The sequence below is a fragment of the Limulus polyphemus genome, unplaced genomic scaffold (assembly GCF_000517525.1).
Source record: "Limulus polyphemus unplaced genomic scaffold, Limulus_polyphemus-2.1.2 Scaffold1097, whole genome shotgun sequence".
NCBI classification, from domain to species: Eukaryota; Metazoa; Arthropoda; class Merostomata; order Xiphosura; family Limulidae; genus Limulus; species Limulus polyphemus.
Genome location: NW_013666707.1, coordinates 64,323 through 77,785, shown reverse-complemented (window position 1 = coordinate 77,785; position 13,463 = coordinate 64,323). Strand labels below are relative to the sequence as shown.

Sequence of the window (13,463 nt, the reverse complement as noted above, 5' to 3'; positions counted from 1 at the left end):
TATATATATATATATATTTGTTTTACATATAATAACTGGAAAAAAAACCAAAAAAAAACTTACCACAAAATTAAGTTGGAGTAAAAAAAATAAATTACTGCTGATATGAAAGAGTAACAAATCAAGTTCTTTAAAAAATGCTTCTTTCAAAAGATTTGCTGTTCCTTCAACACAATACTTCAAGTCTGAACCTTAAGTGAAGAGGTTGAAAAAAAAAAGGCAGCAAGGAGTAACTCACAGACTTTAAATCAACAGACATTGTATCTCTGTATAATACCAAACACACAGCACATCATATGAAAAAAAAAACAACAAACAGATGCAAAAGCTAAATAAAAATTTTACATTCCAAAAGGGTGAAACAATTTCTTTTTTGTTAAAGCTCAGCTCAAAAACATTTTTATTCAGATTTATTATTTTTGATCTTATAAAATGTGAAATGAAAACAGTAGTGGAGAAATAGTGTTTTGTTTTTGCAATATTAACATGAATTGGAGGCTATAAGTAAACCATTAAGACCAACTATTATTCTCCCACGTTAAGCATCAATATTAATTATTATTCTAAACAAACAGTGAGATTCTAGTGACTCCTCTCTAGAAAAAATATATAGTAGTGACAAAGAAAAGGAAGGAAATAAATAATTTCGTGGGTCTTGTTCATACAAAAACCATAATAAAACAAAGTACAACATGTCTTTTTCCAAGTGTTTATATTTCCCCCAATACAATAAATCCAAGAAACAGATGCAGTTCAGGTTTATAATGAGGAGGCTAAAAAAAATAAAATCATAATAAAAAAAGATGTTCCCTAGAACATAGTTCAAACCAACACTTAACATAGGGACCAGTGATGTCTCCTAAAGAAACATATTTTCTAGAATAAATAGTACTGACCACTATGGTTTCTAGTGAACATACAAATATTTCTCAAAAAAGGGACTCGTGAGCTACTTGAATGTGTTTATGCAACGTATGATTTCTTGTGAAACTCTTCCCACAAAGTTCACAATTAAACATCTTTGTTTTTCGATGCTGATGGTAAATGTGGACTCGAAGTGATGGTTTGGAGACAAAAAACCTGTTACAAGTCTGACACTGGAAAGGTTTTGGGATTTTGGCACGAGTTCCTACTGTCAAAAATCTTCCAAAGTTTGCAGATTCAAATATGTAATCCAAATTATTTTCTAAAAGGGAGAAAACAAATCTTAAGTTAGAACAATAATTCATCCTTTCTACATCCAAATAATTTGGATTCAAAGTATTTTATAAGTAAAATTTAAACATACAAGTAAAAAAACTGAGGAAAATTGTAATTTGATGTGAAAAATTCATGGGACATATTCTGGATAATTAGTTAACGTAAGAATACAGATTTTAAAGATGTGTTATGCTATAAAACAATATTCTATAACTTTTTCATAGTTATAATGCTGACAAAGTACAATGTAAAAAGATTAAAAGCATACAAATCCTGTTGTAAATTTTGCTAATTCAGTTCGTAAAACTTTTCGTAACATTTTGCGACAAACAACTAAAGCTATTATCATAACTAGATCAACACTTTATTTTAAAAAACAGATATTAGATATTTCACACACGCTATTGTAGACAGAAAAATGATGGATGGAATCGTATGTTTTCACGGACACTGAAAAACATTTTATTCGCATAATCTCACATCATTCCTAGTATTGTTAAAGACTTTAATATGTTATCATGTTCTTTTTTTCTAGACCAATTACAAACATATTTGCCATAACAAGTTTCAATTCATTAAAATATACTCCTTATTTAAGGATGTCGACCATGCACACAATGATCAGGGTAGCTTTCTTCAGGCTATCAACAACACACCGTTTTCCAATACTTGCCACTTGTGTATCTATTATTTTTTTATAGTTATGTATTATTCATCTGGATTTTTCAATAAACAATGTATTGGCTGTGTCTACGATATTTCTACACTGCAGAAAAAATATAATTATATCATGTTTATATTATGCCTATATTGATAAATATTAGTTGCATTCATATCTAAGTATTCCTACACTGAAGATATGTTGATTATTAATGTGTGTTTAAATGTACAAACAGCCTACATTAGACTTAATATTTCAGTTTAACATTATTACCAATTGGGACACTTGATGAGTTAAATGTTCACCAATCAAAATTTAACTCTGATTATAAGCTATGTATGACAGCAACTGCATCTGTTTTACTTCTTTTATAAAAATTAATCTGGCACTAATTAGTTTAAGATGTACATAACAGTCCTTGAAAATGTAAAAATCTTTGTTAAGTATTAATTATTAGGTAGATACATCTGGTATGTTACAAGCAGCTTTCCAGAATTTTCTACAGAGATCATTGGACCAATGACCAAGTACTTTAAAACAGAAGTGCAGTGTCACTTCCATATAAAGTCAGACGCAAGTTAAACATGTTGTCCAAGTTTTAAACTATGAACTATTTATATACCTGTGTATACATGAGCTCAGATAGCTCTTTATGTGATACACATCTATGAAGAAAGTTATTGTAGCTGCTGCATGGAAGAGTGATTCCAACAGAAGCCCCGTTTTGGCCACAATGTTAGTGCTCGTACGTGATCATGAAAACTATATTACTGTGCACGTCAGTCTCACATTTCAGCAAAAGAGAAGGTTCAGTGGAATTTTCATTAAATGCTGTCAATATGAAGTGTGACCTTCTCCTCGAACTACCACTACCAGATATATAGTTATTTATATGTATATATGGGAAGAATTGCAGGTATACTTGATGGCTGTTATTACTCTTGAATTGAGTGTGAGCACAAACAACAAAAATTCAAATCTCTACAAGAGCATAGCCTTTCTACTGCTGTAGCAAACCTACAAAGACCTAAGAAACCTGGGCATACTGCTCATTAACATGCTAATTAAACTTGTCTTTGAGTCTGCAAATGTTTTCAATGTAATAAGTATAAGAAAATGGTGTCTATCGTAAAGGTGGTAAATAAGCCTACAGATGTTGCCTTGTGTTTTAACAAATCAATAAGTAAGTAAATGCTACAGTTAAGTTCCAAACACTGTAGAGAATATCATTATTACAGTGAGAAATTTAAAAAAAATTTAAAGATGGCAGATGTTCCTTCTTTTCTTAGTATGTTTACTTGTATACAGAAAAACATATCCAAAAAGACATCAATTTTTTCTTCCACATTCACTTTTAATTATGTGTAGGGTGAAAAAAAAATTCCATTTTTCTTATCACCCTTGTTTCCACTTGAATACTCACCATACAGTTCAATAGTATGCAGTTAATGGACAGTGGTCATGAACACAAACGTCCTACAACTTACTGTATAACCTACAACATAAATGCATTACTACTACAACATGGTTAACATCTTTAAACATTCTTTAACATTAATTTCTCTCACACACTTGAAACATGGTAGGTGTGTTTAATAGAATCCTAGAACTCAAACCAGTAGTCAACTAATTCATCTTGAGATACATTACAGTTCATTTGCAAAATAATTCTCAACTGTTTCTAAGTTCTAGTAAGCTTGCATTGAGAAAATAATAGCGATGAAATTCTACCAGGAGTTTTATAAGAAGAACATGTTTAGGAAAAAATCATTTCAGTATTCTAGCAATAAAGACACAATAATAAAGGATAAAATGTTTTGGCAATTCTACATTAAAATCCACAGTTCATTTGCTTGATTGTTTGTTGAATTTCTCGCAAAGCTAATCAAGGGCTACCTACATTTACCATCCCTAATTTTGAAGTGTTAGACTAGAGGGAAGACACCCACTGTCAACTGTTGCATCTGTTTACCAACAAATAATAGGATTGACTGCCACATTATAATGATCCCACAGTCAAAAAGAGTAAACATGTTCAGTAACAGGATTTGAATATAGGTCGCACAGATTGCAAATTGAGAGAACTAACAACCATCTAAAGATGAAAACATAATATTTCAGTCTGAAGATCATGCTATTATAAATAACACCACACATATACGTAAATACTTTTTTGTCGAGTTTTTTTTTCAAGTTATTGACACTGTGTTAGAAAACTATCACCAAGCAACTGGAAAAGGTGAAATAACGGAGTAAAAATTCTTAACTAAAGTATTCTTATACTATACATCAGTAATGTTGCATTGGAGGGTATATTTTGTTCGTATGTTATCTTGGATCAGAGGGTACGTACTGTTCATAACTCATTTTGGATTATACGGTATATTTTGTTCACTGAACAAATACTTGTATTTTAATTTTTGGTCATGATTTCATGTTGAAACAGAATCAGGTAAATAAAAGTTGATTACATCCATCGATTGTCGTAAAAGTTACTAGTAATTTATTTCAATCATTTTCAACATAGTAATTTCTTCTGAATGATTTTTTCTAAACAACCAGTTCCTGACCATCAAATCTGTAGAAGTGATAACCATAGTTTCAATATTAAATCACACAGATATCTCCTTTTCATCACACTCATGTCAATTAAAAAACAATTTATTGCTTTGAATTCACTACTGCTGTGTACTTAAGTCATCTGAGTGTTCATACAAGTCAACATCCAACATGTTACACTGTATGCCTTTCAAAATTTTATACAATCAGTTGAAAGCGTAATCAAGTTTTTCTTAACATTGTATATTACTCATTTCAAATATAACTGAAAAATGTGGTAGTTTGAGGACTAGATGTTATTAAAACAGTTAAAAAAAAGAATAAAAACGTTAGATTCCCAATTAACATACCGTTGTTTCAATTACAAGTTTAATGAACTTGAAAATATATAAATGTTGACTACTACAAGAATAAGCAAATATCCTGACTTGAGCAAATTATACTTTTTTTAAACAAACTTAAAAACGTTTGTTGCATAAAATTGTAAGTCTAAATGAGAATATGATCATGTGGCCAATTATCCTGTACTTCTTAAACCAATGTATGCACGATCATATATAAATAGAAGATGCATTATTGTTACATTGTTAAAAATAAACATTATTGTACAGGATCTTCTTCACCTTTATCACAAAAATTGAGATTAATTTTTCTACCTCCGTTTTCACACATCTGTCTGGAAAAAGCTTAACTAACTTCCCTGTACTTCAAGTCAATTATGTTGTACTGTACTGATCAAAGACTTGGCCCTTTTTTCGTACTTTTTTGTACCAAACTTATTCAAACTTTCAACTGGGAAGTCATCTGATAAATGGATAGAAGTTTAACAACAATAAAAGTTAAGTAGTTTACGTGCTGCAGAAACTAAGGACCATCATCTGAACAAAGTAATGTACACAAGTTCATGTAGAAAAACAAAACAGAATGCCTGTATATGTTAATTTTAGACATACTACTGATGACAAATCTTAGTGCAGGATAAATTACACATGGAGACTTCTGATGTGCTTTAGTCGTTGGGATCTCCAGCGGAAGGTGGCACTGCAGTATTCGCATGTTAAAGTATTTTCCGTGTGAAGATTCAGGTGCTGTTTCAACAGTCGTTTTTCTTTGAATTTTTTGGGGCAGTAATTGCATGAAAAATACGATACATCTATCATACACATGTTGGATTCACTTCTCCCAAAAATAACCTCCTTTATACCTTCTTCTTCCTGATGAGGTTTTACTGAAACAAAACCATGGTGTCATTACGAAGATCATCTGTTTACAAACTGAACATAAAAATTAAATAATACAACCACTATAAAACAGAGAATCACATACATCAGAATACTACAGTTTTAGGATCACACCTTGTGGAAGAGACATTAACTTAAATCATACATAAATAGGAAACATAGTAACAATTATCATTAAAACATATGGGAAAAATAAAACTAACAGTTTCAAAATCTAATAACAAGTAACTCGTCTCATTATTTCTCAAGTTATGTTATTACATACTAAACATATACTCTGTAAGCATTCTTCATTTAAGGTGCATCTCTTTATGTAGAACTCACACAAAGGCTGAACACAGCGAGTTACAACTCACTAAACAATGAAAACAAAATAAGATGCACGTGAAAAAAATAGGATCTAAATTATTTTTCGTAGAATTCATGCCGACTAATCAAGTCTTTTCTATGTTCTAAATGTACATAGATATTCAAGCAGAAAAAGTTGGCTTCAACTTGTGTATCCTAAAACTAGGTTTTACAATTCAACCAGATTATTTGCAGTTCTTCATGTAGTTGCTTATCATTTTTACACTTACCGTATCGTTATTATTAAAGATTAGTGGGACTCGAGTACCAAGATTTTGGTGCAATGTTTTATTATTAACTCGAAGATAAATGTTAAGTGAGATTGTGTAAGTGATATCCACACAAGCAAGCAGTACAACTATCGAATTTTATTAGCTTGTATAACTTCCATATACAGGTTTAACAACTAGTTAACAATATTAACCAAGCTCCTAAGCACTGACAACATTATCCCTCGGTTCATTATTTCAAAATGAGTTCTTTACTTTGTATTTTCAGTAAAAGTTTTACTATATAGACACAAAACAGCAAATTCTAGATGTGTCATATATAACAATTTTCCTGCCTGGATGAAGAATAGCTTTTATTTATTATACACTGAGACATAATTCTATTTGTATATCATACTAATTAGTATCATAATCCAGTATTCACAAAACTGCATAGACAAACAAAATATACACACAAAAATTATCTCTGTTAAATTACGACAATTTCTTTCTCGGTTGTTTTGGGATTCGTAACCTTTTTTACTTCTCCTAAATTTGTTTGTTTTGAACCAGAAAGCTCGGCCCTGGCATTTTAACTTATTTAAACTATGCAATATGAAAAACAGTTGAATGTTTCTTAAACACAACACCAGAAATTAGAAACTTTCGAAAGAAAAACAAGACCATAATTCTATACTTATTGATCAGTATTTTATTTTATTTCCAGAGCAACCTTATTTGGTAGATTGAGTGATCTTAGAACCAGTAATAACCACTAAAGACATACCTAGTCTCACCCTTCAAAGACAAGCAGATTTTGATTACTAGGAATGAGACACCTTCGGAGATTTTAATATCAAACTTAAGCATAATTTGAGTATGTAACCAAAGAAAATTTTCTATTTTCTATGTTTGTTGAATGATTAAAACAATTTATGTTGTGGAATATAAACGAGTGTAAAATATACAATATGAAAACTTCAGCCAAATTGCATAACCTGCAGTAATAAAGTAATTAACATGTGGGAAGGGTAAAGTGTATCTTAGTAAGAGAGTATTTCCAGGATACAACCCACACAGCAGAAGAGGGATAGAAAGAAATAAAACATACACATATTTATAAACATTAAGACCAGATATATGTTAAAAAACATCCCATGTCTGAAACTACCATTCACAATTTTCTGCTGTGAGGGTCCTATTTTCACAAAAACCTTACTAAGATACAATCTATTCTTCCAGAATTGTAGTTTGCACCTTTAGTTTTATTTATCTGCCTTTTTTAACCTGATGAGTTTCTTTGAAATATCCTCTAAGGTTAACAAGAGATATAATAAAACTGTTGCATGTCTTTATAGGTATGTAATGAATCGTCTTGTCAAAACTAAATTTGTTTACATCGTATTCAGAATGTGAGGTACGTAAGGAGCTGATACACTAAGTTCAACTTAAATCTATTTTACAAAAACTAGTACCAACAAAACTTTAGAATAATGTGTATCACCACGATAAACAATTACCCACTGTAAGGAAGAGATGACGCTGTATAAAAGATATACAAAAAAGCTGTTAACAATGCTACAGACATTAAAAACATAACATTCAATGTATCCATTCCCAACTCGGTCATACAGAACTCTTTTAAGCACAAGTAGATGAAAATATGACAGCTCAATAAAGTTTCCTCTCAAATCATTATATATTTTCTTTTAGTCATATGACTCAAGTTTCAAAAACATTTGGTGAAACATGATAATTGAATTACTAACATTGTATTTGTTATTGGGTTGAGTTACATTATTAATAAAGAGATTGAAAAAAAATTAAAAATTGTGCGCATGTTACGCAATAAGTTTTTCCCCGCAGGCTAAAATTGGCACACCATATACACTTTGTTTGATATTTGTCTTGGCTGGATGTAACGGCAGGAGTCCTTCACAAAAAGCTCTTTGCTTAATTTGCTGGTTTTTCTTATTTATCTGACAGCGGTCTCTTGAGACAACTGAGTATTGGAGAGACCAGATGTAAGTGAACTAGAACCGTGTATGCTGTTTTATTGCCTCATCCATAACAACTAATCAGGTGACACACGTCTGCACAAATTTTGGTTACCCATGCATTTATGGTACACATTTTTTAAAACCCCAATAAAAAAACTGTAATAAAAGTAATTATTGTAATCTGAATGCAATTACAATGAATAATTTAAAAAAAAATTTTTCTTCTTCTATAATCTGGTAATGGCACTACTCACAATAATAAAAGAACATAGTACAAAATATAACATACTTATCATTTGCAAACAGTCAGTGTAAATCATTAATACTTCTATTACAAATTCAAACAATAATTAAATAAAATCCTTGCATATTTTAATATAATTATATCACAAGTATTCCCCTTGTATACTCTGTTTAGCAAGAAAATTTATTTAGTGTACATATTAAAGATTTTTTTGGGGAAAGTATAAACCCTTGTGCACTCCTTAAGAAATTCTAAAAGCTTCTTTTCCTTTTAACACTACCCATAGGTAACATTTAGTGAAAGAGCTACTGAATAATGAGACAACTAGCTGGTCAGTTAAAGAGAAGAGCTTTTATCAATTGTTGATATATATATTTAGCTCATAGTTTCAATGAGAGATTTCACTGTATAAATAGTGGTGTTTTAAGTTTTGGCATCATACGTATGACAGTATGACTGAGCTCATGTGACATTATGTTGAGGCAGAAACTTATTATTAAGGTAATCATAAAAACATACAAACTTGTGAGGTAGTTTGAGTTGTCAAAAAAGTCCTTTATTAGCAAGTGCTAAATGGCATATCCCAAAAATCTGAGCTGAGGAAATATAAGACAAGTTTACCACAAAAAAAACTAGTGCTCAAGGTGGGGCTGTTCATGACCCTGAAAAAAGACCTGAAGACAGGCCCCATTTGTAAGAGGGAAAGAATGAGGTATCTTGGGTTGTTCAAAAGTGTCCTATTATCAAGCACTAGGGATTAAAGCTTTAGTTCAGTTTGTAGAGAACTCATCTGGTGTGTGCGAGACATCTTGGGTTTGAATCTGAGCTGATGAAGTATAAAAATAGAAAAGTTTACCATAGAAAAAACTGCTAGTAATGCATTCTTTAGCAACTCAAACTACCACACTTAAACAAGAAAACAAAAGGAAACTACCACGGTGAAGCTTGTTGAAGTTGAGTACTAACAGACATTTTTCTAAATAAAATCATATACAAAAATGTACTAACAGCTGGAATTACATATTATGTTGTAATTATTTAGATACTGTGTTTGACAGAAAAAACTACCCACACATTTGTTAGTTAACCTTCTAAACCCCTGTCAATAAAAGCTATTTTCACTTAATAAGAGGAAGTCAATAACTGTAATGTGAACTAGGCAGTGTTAATTCCACCAAAGTTTATGTAATTATTACTGTGCATAAAGCCACTGATCTGATCTTGCTTCTGTATAAGCCAAAGTTTAACATGTTGTATAAGATTTAACTATATGAAACTAACCTTGTTTTATGGTCAGGTAACAAAAAACAACAACAAAAAAAAACAGCTCTATATTACATATAATTATATAGCAAAATAGTCATTGGTTTTTGTAGTGAAATCATCACAAACATAAATAAAATATCAACTAAACATAACTGATGGATCAAAATTTCACAAAATGCGAAAGCACTTTTAAAATATCCTTTTGAGAAATGTAACATTTTTGTCTCAATTCATTTGACCACTGTATTATTCAGTGAATAATCAAATAAAGTTATAATGTAAAAAAAAATAAAAGTAAGCAATAAAAAAAACAACTTTCTTACTTCGTTATATGTCTAGCATAGTTCTGAAAGAGTTCATTCACTTATACAAAGAATCTAAAATTGGAAGGTACCTCTGACAGAATGAACCACGTTTAAACATCTTTCTTAGCTCTATGAGTATGGTTGGAAGGTACCAATGATAAAATGAGCCACTTTAAATGTCTTGTTTAGCTCTACGAGTAAGGTTGAAAGGTACCTTTGATAAAATGAATCACCTTTTGAATATCTTGCTTAGCTCTACGAGTAAGGTTGAAAGGTACCTTTGATAAAATGAATCACCTTTTGAATATCTTGCTTAGCTCTACGAGTAAGGTTGAAAGATACCTTTGATAAAATGACTATGGATTTAGTATGTTAAAATTCCCAAGAAATTGAAAAAATAATAATACAAACAGCACAAGACATGGAAAAATAAATACAAAAATAATAATACAAAAAAAAGTAACATTTTATAATATTGTTGAACACAGATTTTTGCTTCAATCCGTTGCACATTTTTAATTGTTGAAGTATTAATATGAAGTTGATAACCAGAAAAACAAGTTCTTAGTAGCTCCAGTAATGGAGGTGGATAATTTATGTCCAAGCTTGCCTATGGTACCACATCTTATAACGATTCAAGTTGGGTGAAAGAGATGCAAGGAAGCCTATAAGGATATTCATCATAAAACAATGTTTCTATACCACAGAGCAAAATATCCAATGTTCGGAAGATAATGTTTCTATATTAATTTTTCTAATCTATTAACACATTTACACATACAACACATTTGACAATTAATATCTCCAATTTTTCTGTGGCATTACTTAATGGACTCAGTTTGATGCCCACACAGACATCTGATCAGCAGGTGGTCAACTACTCAAGCTGAACACCTAATCTTTGTGTTATTTTAACTACAAGAAACTCTACTAACACTTAACAACACATAAACACAACAACAGCATTTTGTTCTCCACATTCTTTTCATTTTTCTAAGATTATTATTAATCCTTTATACATTTAGTTTAAATATGCATGTTAAACAATAATTATACAGTAGTCCCTGATAAGTGCATTACTTTGTATTAGAATAATACCAAACTATGTACTAAAATATTAACCACAAAAGATTTACATAGGCCTAAAAATTCCCTGAGAGCATTACTATAGCATTGTTCAACTACAGTTTATATCAACATTTTAGCACACTAGCAACATGTACAAAAAATATTTACAACAACATATCAATTGCACAACATCTTAACAATAATTGCACTGCAGATGGCTTTGAAACAGTATTTCAACACACTACACATCAAGGCAAAATAAAAAAGTTAAATATTTCAACATAGCCTAAAAGGTCGCATTCAAAATACCCCTCCTGCTTGGCTTTAACAACTTTTAAAAAATTCTACACACACACAGTGACACATTTAAAACTACTTAAAATGTGGTTCAATAAAGATTGGCACTGATCAAAGAAACCGTAAAAGCTATCTTATGGCTTTTCTAGTTATGTTAACTGGTAAGTTTTAGGTACTTGTGTATGCAGAAGCAAACCAGTAACAACTGACGAGTACAACTAACTTTAAACACACAGAGAAAAAATATCACTTTAACACACTCTTCATTTTAAAAAAATTATACCATTTTTAAATTATGCAGTTCTGTATAAAAACTGATTAATTAAAGAAAGACTGTTACCAAGGTAACCGATTCACTGAAGGGAATACTTTTTTTCCTTAGAAGTATCACCATACTAAAGTAACTACTCATCCTTCGAAGATAACTAAGTCGTTTTATTTGTGACACAAGTATGCATATCCTGAGTATTGTTACTAAAATAACCTAGTCTCTTCTTTAGTGCAACAATTAACTACACTCTTCTTTGAAGGACTGCTATTACGGAGAAAACCAAATATCTTCGTAAGTATAAAAGCTGCTTTTATGACAAACTGCAGTTACAAAAGAAGGTAACTGCACTGTGTATTTGAAATTAACGATACACTTCATTACTGAGAAAAACTGCAAGTTTAATTTTGCATCTTAACAAGCTAAGCTTTGCTATCTACTAACTTGTATTATATGTAAAAATCTGTTTGAATAAACAAACATTTCAAATAAGGAACCTTATCATGAACGTTAAAGGTTGAAAAGAAAATAGGACAACTAGGAACATCTAGACCTTAAATTTTCCAACAAAATGACGACCTCTCACCCAATACCTACTCTTTTATAGTTCACAAAAGCATATTACACAAATTCATGGTACAAACACCACCCACAAGACAGTCATACTGGAATCATGTTACACATTATTACTATGTAAACAACAGATAATCTTACCATATCACCAAGCAAACAGCCACAATTTAATACGCATGTCATACACTACTGCAGAGCAAATAACACACTTCAGTGTGTTACAGAACGTAATCAGTGCACATTAACAGTTCAATGCTCCACAGTGTTTAAGTCATTTCAATTAAAACTCCTTTGACCATCACAGATTCCCACTAAAAATATGCATTATTTACTCACCTCATAATTTAAAAATAAAAAATAGATATAACGGAAGATTTAAAGACAGTCTCTTGACATGGACAATGTCAGATTTCTTAAATGATCCCTGCACCATAAAAACAAAAGATGACAATTTAGAACACTATAATCTTCCATAACAAAGGGAGGAAAATATTTACATTTCACAAGATAAGCTGCTAATGTATTGAACATGGAGAACCAATATATTATAAAGAAATGGCCCAAACAAATCACAACCTACTACTGTATGGTAGATCATGGAGAACCAATATATTATAAGGAAACAGATCACAAGTTTCTATTACATATAAAATGGAGACCAAAGTTATGATAAAGAAAGAGAACACACAAATCACAAGACAGAATCTTATTTTATAAAATATGGCAAATCTTAACATAGTTTTCTTTTCTTCTGCTGGAAGATTGAGAAACCTTACAGGTTGTTGTTACTCAACAGAGTATACGAGGAGAGATAATTCCATCTAGACCTTGTCATTTAGGCTAAAAGCTACAAGAGTGTATCAACACAATTTGTGAGAACAAACTAAAGCCATGAGACTATCAACACCAATTTCTGAGATCAAACAAAAGTCATAAGATTGTTTCAATGCCAAGCTGTGAAACCATATGAAAGCCATAAGACTGAATTAACACCAAGCTGTGAAACCATACGAAAGCCATAAGACAGAATTAATACCAAGCTGTGAGATTATATGAAAGCCACAGGACTGTATACACCAAGCTGTGAGGCCATACAAAAGCTATAGGACTGTATCTACACCAAGCTATGAGGTCATACAAAAGTCACAAAACTAACTGTATACATGAAGCTGTGAGGACAATAAAAAACCCACAAAACTATATCAGCACTAAGCTACAAGGACC

The 13,463-nt window shown here is 31.0% G+C and overlaps 1 long non-coding RNA gene across 2 annotated transcripts in view; it reads right to left on the bottom strand.

Annotated features, from left to right (window-relative positions):
• The window catches only part of LOC111086435, a 7,921-nt gene extending 2,517 nt beyond the window's left edge, over positions 1–5,404 (bottom strand). The window contains exons 1-2 of one of the 2 annotated variants that reach the window (XR_002611152.1): positions 5,077–5,404; positions 897–1,186 (exon numbers count right to left, since the gene is read on the bottom strand). This is a non-coding gene — a long non-coding RNA (uncharacterized LOC111086435). Of the gene's footprint in view, positions 1–896 lie in introns of both variants that reach the window. The other variant, XR_002611151.1, reaches the window with a different exon arrangement.
• Positions 5,405–13,463: the final 8,059 nt, after the last annotated feature.